Source organism: Amyelois transitella, chromosome 23 (assembly GCF_032362555.1).
Source record: "Amyelois transitella isolate CPQ chromosome 23, ilAmyTran1.1, whole genome shotgun sequence".
In the NCBI taxonomy this organism is placed as follows: domain Eukaryota; kingdom Metazoa; phylum Arthropoda; class Insecta; order Lepidoptera; family Pyralidae; genus Amyelois; species Amyelois transitella.
The window spans coordinates 6,534,506-6,557,201 of record NC_083526.1 but is presented as its reverse complement, the minus strand read 5'-3'; the positions used below and the strand labels follow the sequence as shown (position 1 = coordinate 6,557,201).

Genomic DNA, 22,696 nt, shown 5'->3' with positions numbered 1-22,696 from the left:
GTGATTATATGTATGCATGTATTCCATTACCAAGCATTGTGCTTTATTATTTTTGCCATACATTTCTGTAATCAATGAAGAATTTACAAATATACATAAGTACTAAGTTATTTAGCTAAGCTGGCATGTGAGTTTTTTAACTGTAGAATCAACCTTATGAGAACCTCCTTTATTGAATCCGTTTAACATTATCAAATATTACATAACAAATACATTACTGGAACTATTCTCATAGCTTTGTCTACAAGATTAAGTGTAAAATATGGAGGATACAGATGAATAGTCGTTAATGTATGTCCATTAGATTGCTTCAGCTATTTATACTGGTACTAAAGTTCCCGGGTTCAAGTTCATGGTAGCCGTGTGGTTCTCGGCACAATACAAAAAAGAATAAGACCACTCCATCTCTCTAAGGGATAGGTTTAGGAAACTTGGGATACTTTTTTGGGCGATGGGCTAGCAACCTGTCACTATTTGAATATCAATTCTATCATTGCGCCAAATAGCTGAACGTGGCCATTCAATCTTTTCAAGACTGTTGGCTCTGTTCTGAAATATGAACCGATATTTTCCTTTTAACGTTTTTAAATATCCTTTAGATGAGTACACCTTAACAGTTAAATTTATGCAGTGAATTAAAAGTCACCCTGTATATATATATATAGCTGAACGTGGTCTGTCAGACTTTCAAGACTATTGGCTCTGTCTACCCCGCAAGGGATACAGACGTGATATGTGTGGGTGGATGGATGCATTTATAATATAAGTTGGGATTAATTGACTTGTTATTATAATTTGTTTTTTTTTTCTGTACATTTTTTATTTTGAGATAATGTCAAGAGTATTATGGCACTATGAGTTGCCTCAAAGGCTAATTAATATATGTATTATAGTATATGTATATAGTATATGTATTTGATGCACTATATAAGGAAATGTGATAAGGATTATTATCTAGAACATATTAATATTACATACTATCTTTCGGCCCGGAGCTACTTTGAAATAAAATATGTCTTTCTCCGTTCTTCCCCACTATATGTATTATTATGTTTCACAGCTTCATTCTTTGCGATTTATTGTTTGCATGTTGTAGTATCGCTTCGAACCACTAGCCCTGCACGTATGTTGAAAGACATTTTTTTTTTTTTTTTTTGTCTACCGTCCATTTTTCCGTTTCCCCACCCGAGCCCAGGTTGTCGGTGCGCGCCATTGCTTGTTCATTCTTCGATTTCGTGCTCAGGCCTTCGCACGTCTCCCGAGTCCGCGAAACTAATTTAATATTTGATTAATTTAATAATAATTTAATTAATTAAATTTATTAACATGAAGAGAAAAATGAATACTAACGAGGAAGAAAAAATTAAGAAGAAAATTGCCAAGTTGCAAAATAAATTGGCAAAAAATAAACCAAGACGTCGAGTGATATCCTCTTCAGACACCGACAGCGAATTTGAAGGTTAGTAATTAATTTTCAATTGTACTAAATTCATTTAAAGTGATGCGAGCTGCCTTTGGGGCTACCTCTGTCACGGTTTATTATGTGATGCGAGCTGCCTGTGGGGCTACCTCTGTCACGGTTTATTATGTGATGCGAGCTGCCTGTGGGGCTACCTCTGTCACGGTTTATTATGTGATGCGAGCTGCCTGTGGGGCTACCTCTGTCACGGTTTATTATGTGATGCGAGTTGCTTGTGGGGCTATCTCTGTCACGTTTTCCCTATGTGTGATGCGAGCCGCCTTTGGGGCTACCTCTGTCACGGTTTTCAAAAAAAAAAAAAAAACACGTCCTTTACCTCATCGAGAATAAAAACGTCCAATCACTGTTTTACAGATATTAATCTCAATAGACGTACCGAGAGATCCATATCTCCAAATTTACCCTCGACCCCTGATGGTCCATCTATAGTACCAAGTTCTCGGACAGCATCGCCCATTCTACCCTCAACAAGAATAGTGCCACAAATTACACAAATTCAAACGAGTTCGGTAGAACCTCGAGATCCTTTAGCGGCCGATGCTTTCGAGCCACTAGATGAGGATATTTTGGGTATATTTGGCGAGGCACCTAAAGAAGAGGTGGCCCTTGGTAAGCCTATTCATCGCGATATTGCTAGCAGATGGAACGATATACTGGCAAAAGGCTTAACAAAGGAAATCAAAAATAACCTTATTCAAGGTCACCTCACTCCTAGTAATTGCGAACTTTTTAATAGCACCAGCTCTCAACCAGGAGGTAAAAGCAGCTCTGCCGGAGGGACTGGTAAAGAGAGATATGGCTATATTGCAAAGGCAAAAGGACGTTGGGGTAGCTATTTCTGCATTGGCTACAGCAACAGAATTGGTTATTTCCAACGTCAATGCGGAGTCCAAACAAAGCATTTTAAAACCAATAAGTGATGCATGTCGTATTTTATGCGACATACATCACTCGCAAACCAGACTAAGACGAAATTACGTCATAAATTCTATTAATACTGAAATGAAGGAAACATTGCTGGAAACGTCCCGAGACAAATATTTGTTTGGAGAAAACCTGACAGATAAATTAAAAACTGCAAAAACCATACAACGGTCTGGTGAAACATTAAAAAATAACAATAAAACAATTTTCAATAAGAACAATTTCAGATTAAGAAACAAAAACAATTTAAACTCCAAGCCTCAACACCGCAAGACATTGGACAAGACATCCACCACCAGTTGGAGAACCCCGTCATCGTCGCAGGGAGCACCGCGAGGCAGCACTCGCAGGACGACGACGGACCGCTACGCGGATCGCAACACGGATCGCTCGCGCTCTTCGAGAAACCAGCGGAAGAGATAAATTCTGAGGTACCGTACGCTGGTAGATTAAAATCATTTGTTACTAATTGGAAAAGAATAACAAAAGATCCAAATATATTATCTTGGGTGCAAGGTTATAAGATACCTTTCCATTCTAATCCAGATGATCGTATTGGGTATCCCTACCCGACAACAAACAAAGATCACAAAGATTTTACTAACTGCATCAGCCATTTACTTAATATTCAGGCAATTTCCCCATGTAATCCAAAAAAAGGTCAATTCTTATCTAGTATGTTTCTTGTTCCAAAACCTGATGGTAATAAAAGATTTATATTAAATTTAAAACGCTTAAATAAGTTTATCAATACATCCCATTTTAAGATGGAAGATTATCGCACAGCATCAAAATTAGTTACTCAAAATTGTTATATGACTACAATCGATTTAAAAGATGCGTATTTTTTAATACCAATTCACAAATCTTCCCGAAAATATTTACGTTTTGAATTTGACGGTCAACTTTACGAATTTAACTGCCTACCCTTCGGCTTGTGTACCGCACCTTATGTTTTTACAAAATTATTAAAACCAGTAATGGAATTCTTGCGATCTCACAATATGACTTCTGTCATATATTTGGACGACATACTTTGTATAGAAAGCAATTTTCAAGAGTGTGTAAATAACACACAAATGACCAAAAATTTACTAGAAAATTTAGGTTTTATCATAAATTTTGAAAAATGCTCATTACTTCCTCTTACTCAATGTAGATTTTTAGGGTTTTTATTCAATTCTGAAAATATGTCAATGTCATTGCCAGAAGACAAAAAACAAAAAATTAAAAACAAACTAATTAAAAATTTAAATATTAAAATGAGTAGTTTACGTGACCTTGCAAAATTAATTGGCCTACTAATATCGGCTTGCCCGGCCATTAAGTACTCGTGGCTTTATGTAAAAGAATTAGAACGATACAAATATTCCTGTTTACTAAATAATCCATCCTATGAACAAACTGTACAAATAAATAACGTAATAAAAAAAGATCTACAGTGGTGGCTAGATCATGTTGATAAGGGTTTTACGTCATTAAAATCGAATCGCTATGATATTGAAATATTTTCTGACGCCTCTAACACAGGTTGGGGTGCATATTGTAGTGATAATAAAAGTTATGGTCACTGGAAAGATGATGAAAAACGCTGCCACATTAATGAGCTAGAATTAAAAGCTGCATTTCTCTCACTTAAATGTTTTGCAAAAAACTTGTATAATAAAAGAATATTATTAAGATTAGATAATGTAACGGCTATTTCTTGCATAAACAAAATGGGCAGTATTCAGTTTACACATTTAAATAATTTAACTAAAGAAATTTGGACATGGTGCGAAAATCGTAAATTAACCTTATTCGCATCTTATATACACACTAAAGAAAATTATAACGCTGACTATTTATCACGCAAAAAAATGCAGGATACTGAGTGGGAATTAAATGAAGCGGCATTTAATCGTATTACAAGTAATTTAGGTAGTCCAGAAATAGATTTATTTGCTAGTCGTTGTAATGCAAAATGTTCTTTGTATGTAGCATGGAAAAACGACCCTGAAGCTTGGGCTATTGACGCGTTTACAATTCCATGGACCACCATGTTCTTTTATGCCTTTCCACCTTCGCTCTGATAACAAAAATAATGCAAAAAATCATTGAGGATAAAGCAGAAGGAATAGTCGTAGTCCCTCATTGGCCAACACAACCATGGTTTCCTGTGTTTAAAAAACTAGCTATATCGAATCTAATTTATTTTGACCCTGATGTTAACCTACTTCAATCTCCTTTCAGGTCGAACCACAATTTACACAAAACACTGAAATTAGTTGCAGGGATATTATCCGGCAAACATTACTGAATAAGTCATTTTCCCATCACGCTGTTGATATTATGTTAGCATCTATATCTGGTAATACATACAAACAATATAATTGTGGTATTCAAGCTTGGTTAAAATACTGCAACATTAATTGTTTAAACCCAAGCAAATGTTCAGTGTCACATATAATTAACTTCCTTACTGAAATTTATAATAAAGGAGCCAATTACGGGACTCTTAATTCTCACAAATCTGCAATATCTTTTCTGATTGGAGAACCTATAGATGATCATAGTATAAAAAGATTCATGAAAGGAGTTTTTAGACTAAGACCTACAAAACCAAAATATAACTTTACATGGGACCCACAATTGGTCTTAAACTATCTAGCCCAACAATGGCCCAACGAAAATCTCAGTTTAAAAACTCTTTCTATGAAAACCATCACTTTACTAGCATTAGTAACTGCACATCGTGTACAGACATTATCATTAATAAAAATAGTCAATATTACTTCATTTGAAAATCAAATAATTATTAAAATACCGGATTTGATAAAAACTTCTAGACCTGATGGCTTTCAGCCGCTACTTAAGTTACCATTTTTTGATTTACGGCCAGAAATATGTCCTGCAAGGTGTTTACAGGCATACTTAAATAAAACATTAGGTATCAGGAACAGCGATGTATTATTTATTAGTTATAAAAAGCCACATTCAAAACTAAGCTCTCAAAGATTAAGTCATTGGATAAAAGAAACACTTCGCCAAAGTGGTATTGATACTTCCTTTTTTACTGCCCATAGTACTCGCCATGCGTCTACATCAACCGCGAATAGATTAGGAATTAGTTTAGATACCATTCGCCGAACAGCTGGCTGGAGTGATTCCTCGTCAGTATTTGCCAAACATTATAACAGAGATATCATTGCTAATGATCAATTTGCAAATTGTATACTTTCTTCATCATGCAACCAGAAAAATTAAAATTAATTATTAAAAACTAATAATAATAATAAAAAAAAAAAAAATGATTTTGTATGAATATTTACAAAAAATATTAAAGAATAATTATACTTACCATATATTTTATTTTACATTTTTAATCTCTGAACATCTACAACATGTAAACAATAAATCGCAAAGAATGAAGCTGTGAAACATAATTAATGATCAAACGAACTTACCTGAAGTGAAGTTCGATCACAATTATGTGAGCAGCTTCATTCGACGCGATTTAGATATCACCCTTCCCTAGAATTAATAAATTCATCCCACCCCAATAACAGCTATAGTGTTATAAAAATGTAAAATAATTGGGCTTTAAACTAAATGAACAAGCAATGGCGCGCACCGACAACCTGGGCTCGGGTGGGGAAACGGAAAAATGGACGGTAGACAAAAAAAAAAAAAAAATGTCTTTCAACATACGTGCAGGGCTAGTGGTTCGAAGCGATACTACAACATGTAAACAATAAATCGCGTCGAATGAAGCTGCTCACATAATTGTGATCGAACTTCACTTCAGGTAAGTTCGTTTGATCATTAAAAAAATTCGTGAAGATCGGTTTAGTGATTTTTACGTGAGAGACTGACAAACAAACATACTTTCATATAAATTTAGTGTTAAAATGATTAACATTAATTTAATTCTTATAAATTTTTAATTTTCCTGTTAAAAATTACTTAAGCAAATTACCTATTTACCTTAAACATATTAAGTTTGCATTTATAAAACCTGAAATGATGACCTTAAATGGGTGAATTTTTAACGGCCTCTGTGACGCAGCGGTAGTAGGTACGCTGTACGTCTGTGACACCGGAGGTCCCGGATTCGAATCCCGGTAAGGGCACGATGAGAAAAGAACTTTCTCTGATTGGCCTGGGTCTTGGATGTTTATCTTCATAAGTATTTATTATAAAATATAGTATCGTTGAGTTAGTATCTCGTAACACAAGTGTCGAACTTACTTCGAGGCTAATTCAATCTGTGTAATTTGTCCCGTATATATTTATTTATTGATATTTATTTAATTGAGAATGTCCTTTTTTTTTTAAGTCGGTTTAGATTAAATTTTTTATACCTTTTTGTTAAAATTGAAAATACATAGGAATTGACAAATCCGATTACTCCCAGGCCAAGCCGGATATTAAATGAAAACTTTACTTACGAGTTTCGAGTTAAATTTATTTTTAGCTCCTTTCAAAGGACGAGGCTCATATTTGCCCTATTCTGATTATATGATCGAGATTTTCTCAAAAACGTCAGGTCAAGAGTACCCGAAACCGCCGAGCTTGCATGAAGAGAGTTATTAATGTGGATGAAGCGAAGGAAGTATGTAGAGAGTGTAAAGATGAAGTCTCTGTCTAACCCTCCGGGGTGAAGGCGTGATTTTATGTATGTATTTATTTCTCAAAACTACTTATCCAAATTTTATGCGACACATTTATCTCTTTTAACTACTTATGTAGGTAATCTCATACAAAGGTTAAAGTTTAGTTTAAGATTAAAGATAAATACATTTTTGGCATAGATATTACTTACGTTACGAAAGTATTAATTCATTCGTTTTGATTGAACTGACATTCAAATTGTAACAGTGTTTTACAAAACAGCTAAACGTGACTTTTCAGTCTTTTTTTTTGTAATATCTTTATTGCATAGAAATTTACACAGTAACAAGAATAGTTAGTACGTACATAGTTATAAAAGAAACAAATCACTTGTAATGGCGGACTTATCCCATGAAGGGATCTCTTCCAGTCAACCGGCAAACAATAAAGGAACTAGATAATTCAGTAAAAAGCGGCAAGTCACTGTGTTATTAGCAACAATATAATAATATACTAACAGAAATACAGATAATAGTCATATACCTATCCACTAAATATATAGGTATATGTATAAACTTATTATTACCTACAGTATTTTTAAAGACTGTTGGCTCTGTGTAAACTGTTGAATTCTGGCACACTTTTAAGCCAAATCACAGACTGACCTAGACCCAAAGTAAGTTCGAGACTTATTGTTTAAACAAGTAAATACTATATTTTATACGAAGAGTAAATTCTTATACTGATAAACATCCATGACCTAGACCGATCAGAAAAAGTTTATCTTTCATCATAACTTTATTATGACTTCACTATTTGAGTCAAGAATTACCTGACAAGTTAAGCGGCCTGGCTGAAATCGATACGATTTCAATGTTTATTTAGTCGTTAAACAAGGGATATTTGTTCGTCGCAGCAAAATCCGATATGTCATCCCCACTATTTGTTTTACTACTTTTGTGGATGTTCTGAAGCGGATTTTCCTTTAGGCGGATTTCACATTGTATATGTTATTGGAAAATAACAAGAACCGCAAGTTCATTAATTTTCTAGTTAGTTTATAAGCTGAGTTTATAACACTATTTGAATCTCAATTCTATCATTAAGCCACACAGCTGAACGAGGCCTTTCAGTATTTTCTAGACTCTTTGGCTCTGTCTACCCTACAAGGGACTAAGACGTGATTATTCATTCATATAGTCACGTCTTTATCCCTTGTGGGGTAGACAGAGCCAAAAGTCTTGAAGTGACCGGTAGGCCATGTTCAGCTGTTTGGCTTTATGATACAATTGAGATTCAAATAGTGAGCCTAAAACGAGAATCCCAAGTTTATAAGCCCATCCCTTAGTCGCCTCTTACGACATCCATGGGAAATGGGATGGAGTGGTCCTATTCTTTGCTATGTTGGTGCCGGGAACCACACGTGATAATATGTATGTATACGTATATTTATAAACTTTCCTAAGATTCTAAACTAGAGACTGATGAATTGTACTATTTTACCTTCATTTTTTTTGTAAAATCATAAACTTAGCCAACATGCGCTTAAAATAATATGTCGGCAATAACTGAACGACAGCGCTCTCTGATTGGTTTGAATAAGTCACGAGTTCCTTCTCTTTTATCTCGTCCGCCATTGAACGCTTTGTATAATAAATAAAAATATATATACGAGACAAATTACACAGATTGAGTTAGTATGTATGTAGATGTATCATAAAGAAATCAGTTTCTCTTGTGTTTTTGTTAAGTATTTAATGCTGCTACTGTTTTGGAACTGTAAAATTAGTTTCATTCCGTTATATCATCTCATCATTTTCATTTCATCTCTTCATTTGGCGTCTGGTTTTCATAAAAAGGAGGTACCTACTGTTAAACATTTTTTCAGCCATTTCTCAAGACGGCAGTCATGCGTCGCCTCGAGCACGTAAAGAATTTTACGTTTAACTTCTTAAGTAAAAGTTTTTGAACGTTTGTACGAGTTGAAGTGATATGAAACTAGTTATTGGAACACGATATATTTCATGGAGGGTTGAAGTAACTTTTCCATTTCTGTATTTTTTTTTTTCTTTAGGTATATTTCCCTTTTCATTCATATAATCACGTCTATATCCCTTGCGTGGTAGAAAAAGCCAGTAGTCTTGAAATACTAATAGGCCACGTTCAGCTGTTACGCTTAATGCTAGAATTGAGATTCAAATAGTGACAGGTTGCTAACCCATCGCCTAAAAGAAGGATCCCAAGTTTATAGGCCTATCACTTAGTCGCCTTTTATGACATCCGTTGAAATGAGATGGAGTGGTCCTATTCTTAAGTGCCGGGAACCACACGGCACGCTCGAAACGCCGCTGTAAAACGCTCAAACCCCTTTGATATTATTCACATTATTATGCTAACTTTTCAGTTCAATTGTATCCGAAAAACTTGTCAGAATAATTGAATCCGTGATTCAATTGTTCAGTATTTGTCAGTGCGAATGTCACGCCTTGTTTTTTGGGATCCGTACATAAAAGGTGAAACATACATACATACATATGGTCACGTCTATATCCCTTGCGGGGTAGACAGAGCCAACAGTCTTGAAAAGACTGAGTGGCCACGTACAGCTATTTGGCTTAATGATAGAATTGAGATTCAACTAGTGAGAGGTTGCTAGCCCATCGCCTAAAAAAGAATCCCAAATTTGTAAGCCTATCCCTTAGTCGCCTTTTACGACATCCATGGGAAGATTTGGAGTGGTCCTATTCTTTTTTGTATTAGTGCCGGGAGCCACACGGCACATAAAAGATGAAAACGGGACAATATTAAAGCACCTCCGATGTCTGTCTGTCCGCCTGTCTGTCACCAGTCTGTATCTCATAAACCGTGATAGCTAGAAAGTAACAAAATTAAATAACAAACAAAAATTCATATATCATTTTTTAAAAATCGTATTATTTTGCCCAATACAAATGACGGTAACAGGTAAACGTTTCAAATTTACACAGAATATCAAAATAATTAAATAACAATAATTTAATTATTAATTTACAACAAAAGTAATTAAAAAGCAATTTTTCGATCGATTTGAGTTACAAACACGTGAATATAAAAAATAAATATAACAAAAAAATCGTGATGACTATATGGAATCCTTCGTGCGCGAATCCGACTCGCTCTTGGCCAATTTTTTTTGCGTATCGGGAGCCTCTCAGTGGGAATTGGAAACAAAACAGATTACTTTTACAACAAAGAAATAAAAATCCTCTTTATTTTGTTTGGGATTTATTCTTAACACGTCTTGTTTTGTTTCTTGTCTTAACTTGTTTTTGATAAAAATAAATAATTAATTACTTTGTTGCAGTTGGCAATAATAGATCTGATTCCAATTCCCTGTCTCACAATATCGGTAACAATGCGTAAGATATTGACGTTATAAAAGTTATTACTACCAAAATTGAGGACATAATATATACATACATGCAATCACGTCTATATCCCTTGCGGGGTAGACAGAGCCAATAGTCTTAAGAAGACTGAATGGCCACGTTCAGCTATTTGGCTTAATGATAGAATTGAGATTCAAAAAGTGACAGGTTGCTAGCTCATCGCCTAAAAGAAGAATCCCAAGTTTATAAGCATATCCCTTAGTCGCCTTTTACGACAACCATGGGAAAAAGATGGAGTGGACCTATTCTTTTTTGTACTGGTGCCGGGAACCACACGGCACATTACCACGTTCAAAAAACTAGTGAAACATATTTAATCTGTTGTAGTCCAAAATGGCGTGTGAAAATAAAAAAAAAAAAGGACAAATATTTCAAAAGAACAATGTTTAAATTTTTCGTGGCGTGCGGCGTAGAAAGATAAAAGATAAGATAAAAATATTTATGCCACTGCAATACAATCCACACGTATAAAATTGGCATACTTAAATGAACAAATTAATGATAAATGAACAAATAGTGGATAATTGAGTCACGGAATCCATTGTGCAGACATCCCCTACGGACAATGGGGTTAAGCTCAGTAATTATAATAGTTAGTCCCAGGTTTAGATTTGAATTCGCTAGTTTTCTATTTATATACCTATAATCACGTCTATATCCCTTGCGAGGTAGACACAGCCAACAGTATTTAAAAGACTGAATGGTCACGTTCAGCTATTTGGCTTAGTGATAGAATTGAGATTGAAATAGTGACAGGTTGCTAACCCATCGCCTAAAAACGAGTTCCAAGTTTGTAAGTCCAACCCTTAGTCGCCTTCTACGACATCCATGGGAAAGATATGGTCCTATTATTTATTGTATTGGTGCCGGGAATCACACGGCCCTATTTTCTATTTACATACTTATACTCACGTCTATATCCCTTGCGGGGTAGACACAGCCAACAGTATTTAAAAGACTTAATGGTCACGTTCAGCTGTACGGATTTATAATCATTTTATGTCAAGTGAGGCATAATTAGCCTCAATTTTATATCGCATTACGTCGGAATAGAACTATTGAACAAAAACAAAAGGAAAGGTTAATAATGGAGTCCTGTAGGAATCAATGGAACGGAAGATCCGAAAATACACTCCGACAAATAGGTACCTGCGTCATTGGCAAATAACCAAGTCTTTTAGTTTAGTACGTTGGTACGTGAACCTATTCTATGTTAGAATCGGTAAGGCGGTTAAAATGTGTTATGAGAATAAAATGCACAGGTTATAATGCCGTGTGGTTCCCGGCACCAATCTACATATACTAATATTATAAAGCTGAAGAGTTTGTTTGTTTGAACGAGTTAATTTCAGGAACTTCTGGTTCGAATTGAAAAATTATTTTTGTGTTGAATAGACCATTTATCGAGGAAGGCTTTAGGCTATATTATAACATCACGCTGCAACTTTCAGAAACGAAGAAATAATGGAAAATGTGGAAAAAAAAAGGAGAAAAATATTCCTCCTTAAGGGCTTCAATGATGCCCAAAATAACTATTCTACGCAGGCGAAGTCGTGGGCACTGCTAGTACAAAAATAAATAGGACCATATCCTATGGATGTCGTAAGAGGCGACTAAGGGATAAGCTTATTAACTTGGTATTCTTAAAGGCGATGGGCTAGTAACCTGTTACTATTTGAATCTCAATTCAATCATTAAGCCAAACAGCTGAAATTTTTTAAAGACTGTTAGCTCTGTCTACCCCGTAAGGGATGTAGACGTTATTATATGTATGTACTTACCCAGTCAATAGTTATCACATGTGCACCCCTGCTCTCCATAGAGGTAAAAATGTTATCAAGCTATGCCTGAAGGAAGAAAACTTTTTTCTTGCTCAATAGATGGCGCTGAATCGTATTGAAACGCGCTATGGTTTTTCACAACGTGTTTATTATATACTACCGGAGGCTTTTACAACGCAATCTCTCTCTCTTTCATCATTAAAAAGAGAATTTTTAGTTCCTCTATCCTCTAAAGAGGACTAGGGGAAAATCAATACATACATAACAAAGCAGGTACCTACACTTTTGAGAACTTCGAAGACTTATAAAATAATTTGTTAGAGAATAATAGTAAGGAAATTACATTACAATTACTGTTTAATGCACCACAAAAATATATATAAATAATAAAAAGACTTTAATATAATATAAATTATTTTTAAAGTCTTTTTATGTAAATAAATATATACGGGACAAATTACACTGATTGAGTTAGCCTCGAAGTAAGTTCGAAACTTGTGTTACGAGATACTAACTCAACGATACTATATTTTATAATAAATACTTATATAGATAAACATCCAAGACCCAGGCCAATCAGAAAAAGTTCTTTTCTCATCATGCCCTGGCCGAGATTCGAACCCGGGACCTCTGTTGTCACAGACAAGCGTACTACCGCTGAGCCACAGAGGCCGTCAAATATTTTTATGTACTACTAAAAATTTTTTATGTAGGTACCATAAAGTACTTACAAAGAAACAAACAAACAAACAATAAATTACAGCAAATGCAATGAGATGTGTTTAAAAACAAAACAGCAAAAGGCGATCTTAACTCTGAAAGCGAATTCTTCCAGATAAACTATGAATTGTGTATAAAACTTCAACCCACCAACCACTGAACGTGGCCCATCAGTCTTTTTAAGACTGTTGGCTCTGTCTACCCCGCGAGGGATATAGACGTGATTATATGTATGTTTGTAAGTCAAACGCATTCAGACTTTCTTGTGCCGTGTGGTTACCCACACGGCACGTCTGTCTGTCTGAATGCGTTTGACATTATTATATTTGTTTCGACATTGACACTATTATAGAATAGACCACTGAATTATTTACTGAATTATTTAGTTCCTTTATTGTTTTGCCGGTTGACTGGAAGAGATCCCTTTATGGGATAAGTCCGCCATTGCTAGTGATTTGTTTATTTTATAACTTTGTACTATTTTCTTGTTACTGTGTAAATTTCTATGCAATAAAGATATTACAAACAAACAAACAGACCACCACAAGTCTTAAGTGACTAAAGGATGATGCACATTCATCCGGTGCAGCTTTTACTGAGCCCGGGGTATGCCTTTGACCATGGACCCTGGATTGGGTGAGTCAGGTTTTTACACGAAGCGACTCCCGTCTGACCTCCGCAACCTTTGCAGGGGAACCTAACCCGTATTGGATCGATGAAGGTTACACATCCAGTTCCATCAATGTGCAGGTTTCGTCATGATGTTTTCCCTCGCCGTAAGAGCATCGGTTAGTATTCAAACTAATGTACGTATAACTTTGAAAATAGTCACTGCTTGATCGAGGTGGGATTCGTACCCGTGCCTTTCTGCGCATCGTGCATTTACCTTGGCTATTTAATTAAGTATTTAAACTTTGTCACGGCAAAAACAATCGACTTACCTGTCTACCCCGTGTAAAAAAGACGTGACATATGTACGTGTTTAATTAGTTTGGCCGAAGGGAAGTAATGTTAAGTTACTTAAGTTAATTACATTAGTATCTACGTAATTATGTTTTCGCGAATAAGAATCCGTCCGTATCACCAATAAGGAGAGTGGTTTGAGAATGTATATATTTATATGTCAGCGTTATTTTTCTATTTGTCGTCTGAAAGCTGAAAGGTATGTTTTTTTATATAAAAACTAGTTTCGCTATAATTTTATTGTATTTCAATAAAATAGAATAGATTTATTTTCAAAATTGGATACATGGTATCACTTATTGACGTCACAACCCTTAAATCCAATTATAACTACTACCACTTCCAAAGCGCATGTGTAGAAGAAGCGGCGGAACAAACTACACTGCAGCATTTTCATAGGACGTCAATTTACAAATATAGATCTCTTAAATCTAAATCGTGGACGAACGCACATTTTCTACATTAAAAAACATGAATGAAGAATATAACTTGGTTTAAAAATAATTAAGATATCTTGGATGAATTAGTTGTCTAACTACAGTTTAAAAAATAATTTATATGACCAGCGCTGAGCTCCTGACTAAAAATATCACGAAGACGCATTATCTTCACCAGTACCTAGAGACGAACATTTATAATTCCCAAGTTTGTCCAACTAAAGTTGGGAAAGTGTAATTTACTAGACAACTATTTAAGTTACTTTTCCTCATGCCCGCTTGTTTATTACTTTTTTATTCTGTTATCTTCTTGTTGGTTGGTTTATTATTTACCCTCACACAAAAATGATGATATATGTTTGATAATGTTTAACAATTAAACTATTGCGAAGAGAAAAATTAAAACGTAAACTACTGATAAAAAAGAAAAAAAACAGATACATACATACAAACATAAAATCACGGAGGGGTAGGCAGAGACTACATATTTCCAATTGCCACGATATCTGCATACTTCCTTCGCTTCGTCCACATTTAAACTCTCTTCATGCAAGCTCGGCGGTTTCGGGCACTCTTGACCTAACCCATTGCCTCATTGCGAAAGATGATATGCGTGTCAATGATCTTAGAACTGGAGGCACGGTTGACTGGAAGAATTGGAAAGAGAGTAGGAAAGCGGACCCCGGGTCCCGAAGCTAAATAGTAGAGGGTGCAACTGGGAACACGCTAGGATGAGTGTGACAAAAGGAGGTTTCAGTATGATATACAAATTAAGAGTAAGTGTAATTCCTTGACTTTAAAATTTGTTGTCTATTATTATTTTCTTAGTATATTTTTTTACTGGTGGTTCTTTTGTTTAGATGTGAATCTGGCTTTAACGTAATATTTGTATTATTACCTTCAGAAAATTTTATAATAATTATTTACATACATATGGTCACGTCTATGTCCCTTGCGGGGTAGACAGAGACAACACTCTTGAAAAGACTGAATGGCCACGTTCAGCTATTTGGCTTAATGATAGAATTGAGATTCAAATAGTGACAAGTTGCTAGCCCATCGCCTAAAAAATAATCCCAAGTTTATAAGCCTATCCCTTAGTCGCCTTTTACGACATCCATGGAAAAGAGATGGAGTGGTCCTATTATTTTTTGTATTGGTGCCGGGAACCACACGACACTAATAATTATTTGAACCAAATTAAATAAGTTGATAAGCTTATGATGTAAGGTAGGTACTTCATGTAATATGTACAGAGTTAAGAAATAATTATGAGAATATCACGGCTAATTTTAGATTTTTACTTACATTCCTGTCTATTTATTCTGACCCCGTTTTCATTTACTAAACATGAGAATACATGCGACACAATGAACAGCCAAGTTCACTCATGAAAGCCAAATAACCACGCTTCGTGGCTCGTAATCGAAATCTAGACGTAAGGCATTGTGCCAATAAGCTAACTTAGGCCATAGTAAAGTATCGATATATCAATATCGATATTTATGAGTACATGTCGACATCTCCACTCGAAACTTCACACGCCATCACCTAGTCACAGCGTGAATGCTAAATCTCGCAAGCCAAGATTTTACGATTTGCAGAATATATCCAACCTGCGACTCAACATTGTTGGTTGCACAAAGGCATAGTAATTATTAAGTAATTAAATAGGATTTTCCCGCCATATTGTGAAATATACGAAGTGAACAATTTATTACATTAATTTTTAGTTTGTGCATTCAATTATTAACTTATTTATATTGTTTTAAGACTTCGTCACCATTAATCAAATGTTTACTTACTTACCTTGTCTAAATGCACTACTAAAATTTTCCAGTCTCTGGATTTCTCGTAAAAGAGTAGGGACGCTAATGAAATTAAAACCTGTAGAATATTATATGATTATACAAAAGTGGTGTTAAACAACTTTTATTTACTGGACACAAATCGTAGATAACAATTAATATCAGTAACACAAAAAAATCACGCGTCCAAACTCGCCGGCATTTAGGATATAGCCACCTAGTTCATTTCGTATTCAAGGCCAACTATCGATAATGAAAGAATCGATATATAAGCATCACTAACGCCAGCCGGCGCCATACGGACTGACATTCAGACGCCTTATATTTGGATCTAAGGTGAAATCTGAAAATATTATACCGAAATATTCGGAGCTTCGTGGCTCGTAAACGGAAACGGCCTCTGTGGCTCAGCGGTAGTACGCTTGTCTGTGACACCGGAGGTCCCGGGTTCGAATCCCGGTCAGGGCATGATGAGAAAAGAACTTTTTCTGATTGTCCTGGGTCTTGGATGTTTATCTATATAAGTATTTATTATAAAATATAGTATCGTTGAGTTAGTATCTCGTAACACAAGTGTCGAACTTACTTCGAGGCTAACTCAATCAGTGTAATTTGTCCCGTATATATTTATTTAAAAAAAAAAAAAAAAAAAGATGAGTGGATATTTCTAAAGCTGGAACACGAAGGCGACTAAGGGAAAGGCTAATAAACTTGGGATTCCCTTGCAGGCGATGGGCTGGCAACCTGTCACTGCTTTAATCTAGATTCTAGCATTAAGCCATAAAGTTGGACGTGGAGTTTTAGCCTTTTCAAGAATGATTACTCTGTAACGTGATCATAGGAGACACATCATCTGGTTTTATACTTTCGCGTTACATGATATTAATGTATGCATACACACACACACATACCTACATACTAAAAATCAGGCCTTTTATAGGTAAAGACTACATCTTTCCCTTTGGGTAGGTAGAGACTCCATCCCATTATATATACACCCTTTGCCTCGATCTCTGCATACTTCCTTCGCTTCATCCACATTCATAACTTTCTTATAAGCAGTAATGGGCTAGCAACCTCACACTATTTGAATCTCAATTCTATCATTAAGCCAAATAGCTGAACGTGGCCATTCAGTCTTTTCAAGACTGTTGGCTTTGTCTACCCCGCAAGGCATATAGATGTGACCATATGTATGTATGTATATCTGTAAGCCAAACGGCTGAACGTGGCCTAACAGTCTTTTCAAGACTGTTGTCTCTGTCTACCCGGCAAGTGATATTGACGTGATTATATGTATACGTATGTATGAGCTTACATGAAAAGCAAAAGAATGTATGATCGTCTAGATTGAAGCTCGCAAGGAATCATTGTATCCAGGTTGCTTTAAATTGGGGGAGGCCTTTGTTCAGCAGTAGACGTTCTTCGGCATCCTCCTGACTATAGTCCCGGTTGCATCCTCCCTGGAAGCCCGGGTTATGCCTTTGACCATGGATCCTAGATTTAGTGAGTCAGGTTTTTACACGAAGCGACTCCGCGCTCTTTTGCAGGTAAACTTTAATCCATGGTTACACATCCAGTTGCCTGAATGTGCAGGTTTTCTCACAATGTTTTCCCTAATCGTAAGAATAAGTATTATAAAGTTAATCTCTGCCTACTCCTTCGGGAAAGAGACATGATGTGACATATACATGTGTCTCTTTGCCAAAGAAACATTGTTACCAACATTTGTATTGCCCTTATTCTATTTTTTGCCAGCAGTTGCAAACTTGACCTATTTTTGTGACATTGTACCAGTAGCTAATATATTATGGTGACAACAAGTCTGCCCCTGAAATGCTCATGATTTCACCCTGGCATTGAGCAATTCGTATTGAATTTCCCTTGTATCAGAAACTTGGCATCACATGTTGAAGTAATAATATTCGGATCACACAAATGTATGTAATAACTGCACCTTCGCTCTCGTGTATTTAACGTCATCTATAAAAGAGTGACTAAATTAGCATCAGTTACAAAAATTAACAAATTAAACGCCACCTACAAAAAGCGACGAGTTTAGCGCCACATATGCCACAAAAGAATAAAAGGTTTTTTCGCAAATACCGCAGGAACTATAATTTTTGACTCTCTGACTTCTTGAACTAACGCTTAATTAGATATTTCAAGTAGATTAATTCAGAAGATAACCCGTGAAGTGGTAACAAACAAACAAATAAACTTACTTTCGCATTTATTAGTAGATAATTTATTCTCAATGAATTAAAACTTGAGGCCGATTAAAACACAACTTAAGTACAATCATACCATATTTAATAATTAAAAAAAAACTTATCTAAATTATATATAAAAAAAAATATTATTTAAATCCTGACCCTGTATGTTCACATTTATAAATATAAGTTGGTATTGGTATGATGAAAGCACAGAAGTAACAAATTAATAAATAACAGTCCAAATTCTGACTGCAGCGAAAATAATGCGAGGCGCCAAACTTGACCTATTTTTGTGACATTGTACACTAGCCGACAGATATGGCGACGCCAAGTCTGCCCGTGAAACTGCCATGGTTTTGGGCTGGCAGTGAAAACAGTGAGTATTGATTTCCCCTTGTCTGGAAAAACTTGGCATCGTATGGTATAAGGTTACCAACTAATTTAACAAACTTATAAGACTTAGCTGTGCGGTTTCTGTCACACTAACTTAGGCCGTGTGGTTCCCGGCACCAATAGAAAAGAGAATAGGACCACTCCATCCCTCTCCCCATGGATGTCGTAAAAGGCAACTAAGAGGTAGGCTTATAAACTTAGGATTCTTCTTTTAGGCGATGGGCTAGCATCCTGTCACTATTTGAATCTCAATTCTATCTTAAATACCTGATCGTGGCCTATTAGTCTTAACAACACTGTTGGCGCTGTCTACCCCGCAAGGGATATAGACGTGACCATATGTATGTATGTAAAAAATAATTCACTATCTGAACAAAGATGGAGTGATTCATTCCATTCTGAAATGCTAGGAATAACTCTTTTCCCATATCAATACGTTCTATATATTTTGCGGCCTCTGTGGCGCAGCGGTAGTACGCTTGTCTGTGACACCAGAGGTCCCGGGTTCGAATCTCGGCCAGGGCATAATGAGAAAATAACTTTTTCTGATTGGCCTGGGTCTTGGGTGTTTGTTTATCAATGTAAGTATTTCTTATAAAATATAGTATCGTTGAGTTAGTATCTCGTAACACAAGTCTTGAACTTACTTCGAGGCTAACTAACAATCTGTGTAATTTGTCGTGTATATATTTATTTATGTCACACATACATACATACAAATGGTCACGTCTATATCCCTTGCGGGGTAGACAGAGCCAACAGTCTGGAAAAGACTGAATGGCCACGTTCAGCTATTTGGCTTAACGATAGAATTGAGATTCAAATAGTGACAGGCGCCTAAAAAAGAATCCCAAGTTTGTGAGCCTGTCCCTCAGTCGCCTTATACGACATCCATGGGAAAGAGATGGAGTGGTTCTATTCTTTTTTGTATCGGTGCCGGGAACCACACGGCACAACGCAGGGTTTATGTCATCAAGTTAATAATATCTATCGAATGTCCTTGCTCACAGAAATGTCCATGAGAAAGCACAAACAAAGTCGGGAACGCATCGTTAGCCAAATCTGGAGATTTACAGCCGTCCTTGGCAGTATCCGGGCGCCCGTGTTCTTGAAGTTCCCTGAGGAAGGAAGATTGTAATTCGTGACAGGTGTGTAAACTAAGTCATTATGATTCTTGGTTTTTATGTATTTAAACTGTGCAAGAATATATGTTACGTGTGTATGTCAAGGAATTTTATAATACCTCGGTTTTTATGTATTTAAACTTTATAATAACTTTTCATCTGTTTCCAAAATCGTCAAGTCAAAGGCGACTGAAGGATATGACACTTTTATATTGGTCTGGTAAATAATAAGAGACGCATTGTGCGTCTCTTTCTAACCAGATTATAAAAGTCTATTAAGGGAATGACTCATTCTTGTTTCAGGTATTAAAATAAAAATAAAATAAAATAATTGTTTCGGGTAAATTGGGTTTACAATTGTCAAAGTCGTGTTGAAGCCTAATTTTAAGGAATAATATATGTACTTGTACCAATATGATGGCTATCATAAATAAATAATAATATATACGGGACAAATTACACAAATTGAGTTAGCCTCGAAATAAGGTAAGCAACCCCGTAATTTTTTCACATCATACGGATCGTAAAAGGCGACTAAGGGATAGGCTTATAAACTTGGGATTCTTCTTTTAGGCGATGGACTAGCAACCTGTCGCTATTTGAATCTCAATTCTTTCATTAAGCCTAATATCTGAACAGGGCCTATCAATCTTTCAAGACTGCTGGCTCTATCTATCCCGCAAGAGATATATAAATGAATGTATCGGGCATGTAATCTTAGTGCCGTGTGGTTCCCGGCACCAATACAAAAAAGAATAGGACCACTCCATCTCTTTCCCATGGATGTCGTAAAAGGCGACTAAGGGATAGGCTTATAAACTTGGGATTCTTGTTTTAGGCGATGGGCTAGCAACCTGTCACTATTTGAATCTCAATTCTATCATTAAGCCAAATAGCTGAATGTGGCCATTTATGTAGTATTCAAGACTGTTGGCTCTGTCTACCCCGCAAGAGATATATAAATGAGTGTATCGGGCATGTAATCTTACAAACAAGGAATTCTCGTCAAAAGTTGTGTCTCCGAGGATAATTAACCAAGACCTGGTCTAGTGGCGAGGCGCCCTTGGCATTATTCCGCCTGGGCAGGGTTCGTTCACACGGGTATTGATTTTAGCGGGGACTGTGCAACGTCATAGATTGATCGTGTAGAATGGACATGGCTTAGTTCTGTTTTTAATATCTAGGTACCTATTTTTTTGGAAACTTTGAACACTTTTGTGCTGTATGGTTCCCGGCACTAGTACAAAAAAGAATACGACCACTCTATCTCTTTCCCATGGAAGGCGACTAAGGGATAGGCTTACAAACTTGGGATTATTTTTGTAGGCTTTCTGCGCATCACATATTTTAAACTGGCACCTTACTAAATATATCTAAACCATATATCTATACTAGATAAATCTAGACTAGATTAATTAAAAAGTAAACCCTCATATCACATATGTTGAACAAGTAAAAGTGTTCAAATACATACATACATATGGTCTATCCCTTGGAAAGTAAACAGAGCTAACAGTCTTGAAAAGACTGATAGGCCACGTCCAGCTTTTTGATTTAATGATAGAATTGAGTTTCAAATAGTGACGGGTTGCTAGCTCATCGCCTAAAATAAAAATCCCAAGTTTAAAAAGCCTTTACCTTTATTGATAAAATCACACACGTCTTAATTGAGTTGAGATTGTTATTTTTATTGACAACTATTAATTTAAATTCCTGAAGCTGTAATTTAAACATACAATTGTTACTAATTGTCCGAACTTTACAATTTGACTTTATTGTGTAGCCTCTCAGAGGCAATTGCTCTTAGGTATTAAACTGCAGCTTGCTCATCACGAGAATCAGCTTAAGCTCTATGCAGTGACCTAGATAACACAAGCTGACGGCTGCAACCACGGATAGGAACTGGCGATCTGTCTTCGCTGCTCTGTGTTAGCGTAGTGGTTAAACGCATCCCCATATTAGTTAGTTATGGAACATACGTACATATAATCACGTTTATAACCCTTGCGGGGTAGACGGAGCCAACAGTCTTGAAAATATTGAGAGGCCGCGTTCAGGTATTTGGCTTAATGATACAATTGAGATTCAGATAGTGACAGGTTATTCTTTTCAACCTGTCACTGTCTACCTGTCCTATAAGAAGAATCCCAAGTTTATAAGCCTATCCCTTAGTCGTTTTTTACCACATCCATGGGAACGAAATGGAGTTGTACTATTCCTTTTATGTTATATTATATGTATGGATTTTTATTGAGTTATGTAACACTAAAATTAATAGATACATATATGTATATATATTGAATCAATGTAGCTTTATCAAATTGGGGATGTTCCGGCAATAGGTCAAGTCAAGAGTACCCGAAACTGTCTCCGAATCATGATAAATAAGTTAATAAATATTTAAAATTTTTCTTTGTTTTTTTTTTAGTGACGCCTCTATGTGCAGCATCGGTTAGCACCTTAACTTATGTACATAATTCAGTAAATAGTAAATGGGTGAGGTAGAATTTGAACCTGTGCCTCTGCACGCATTACTTACGCATTTTAGCCGAGCCGTTTGACCACCGACGCTGTAAATGATACATAATTCACTACTTTTTCCTGGAGAGTTAGGCAGGGAAACCCAACTTTCACTTCCGTACATTAATGTTGGGACCAACACGTCCATATATGAGCCTTTTCAGACAGTTTGTGACTGCTCATAAAGGCATGCAAAGCTCTATTCACCACATACATGACACTCATATTATAATAACCTTCAAAAAACTAAAGTGTTAATAACTAACCGATCAATTCATTAAAAAGATAGAAGACAAATTTATCTCACAA

General features: G+C 35.9%; 1 pseudogene; it reads left to right on the top strand.

Moving 5' to 3' along the window:
* The first annotated feature begins 1,335 nt into the window (after positions 1–1,335).
* LOC132903242 (uncharacterized) lies at positions 1,336–2,827 on the top strand (annotated as a pseudogene).
* The last annotated feature ends 19,869 nt before the right edge of the window (positions 2,828–22,696 follow it).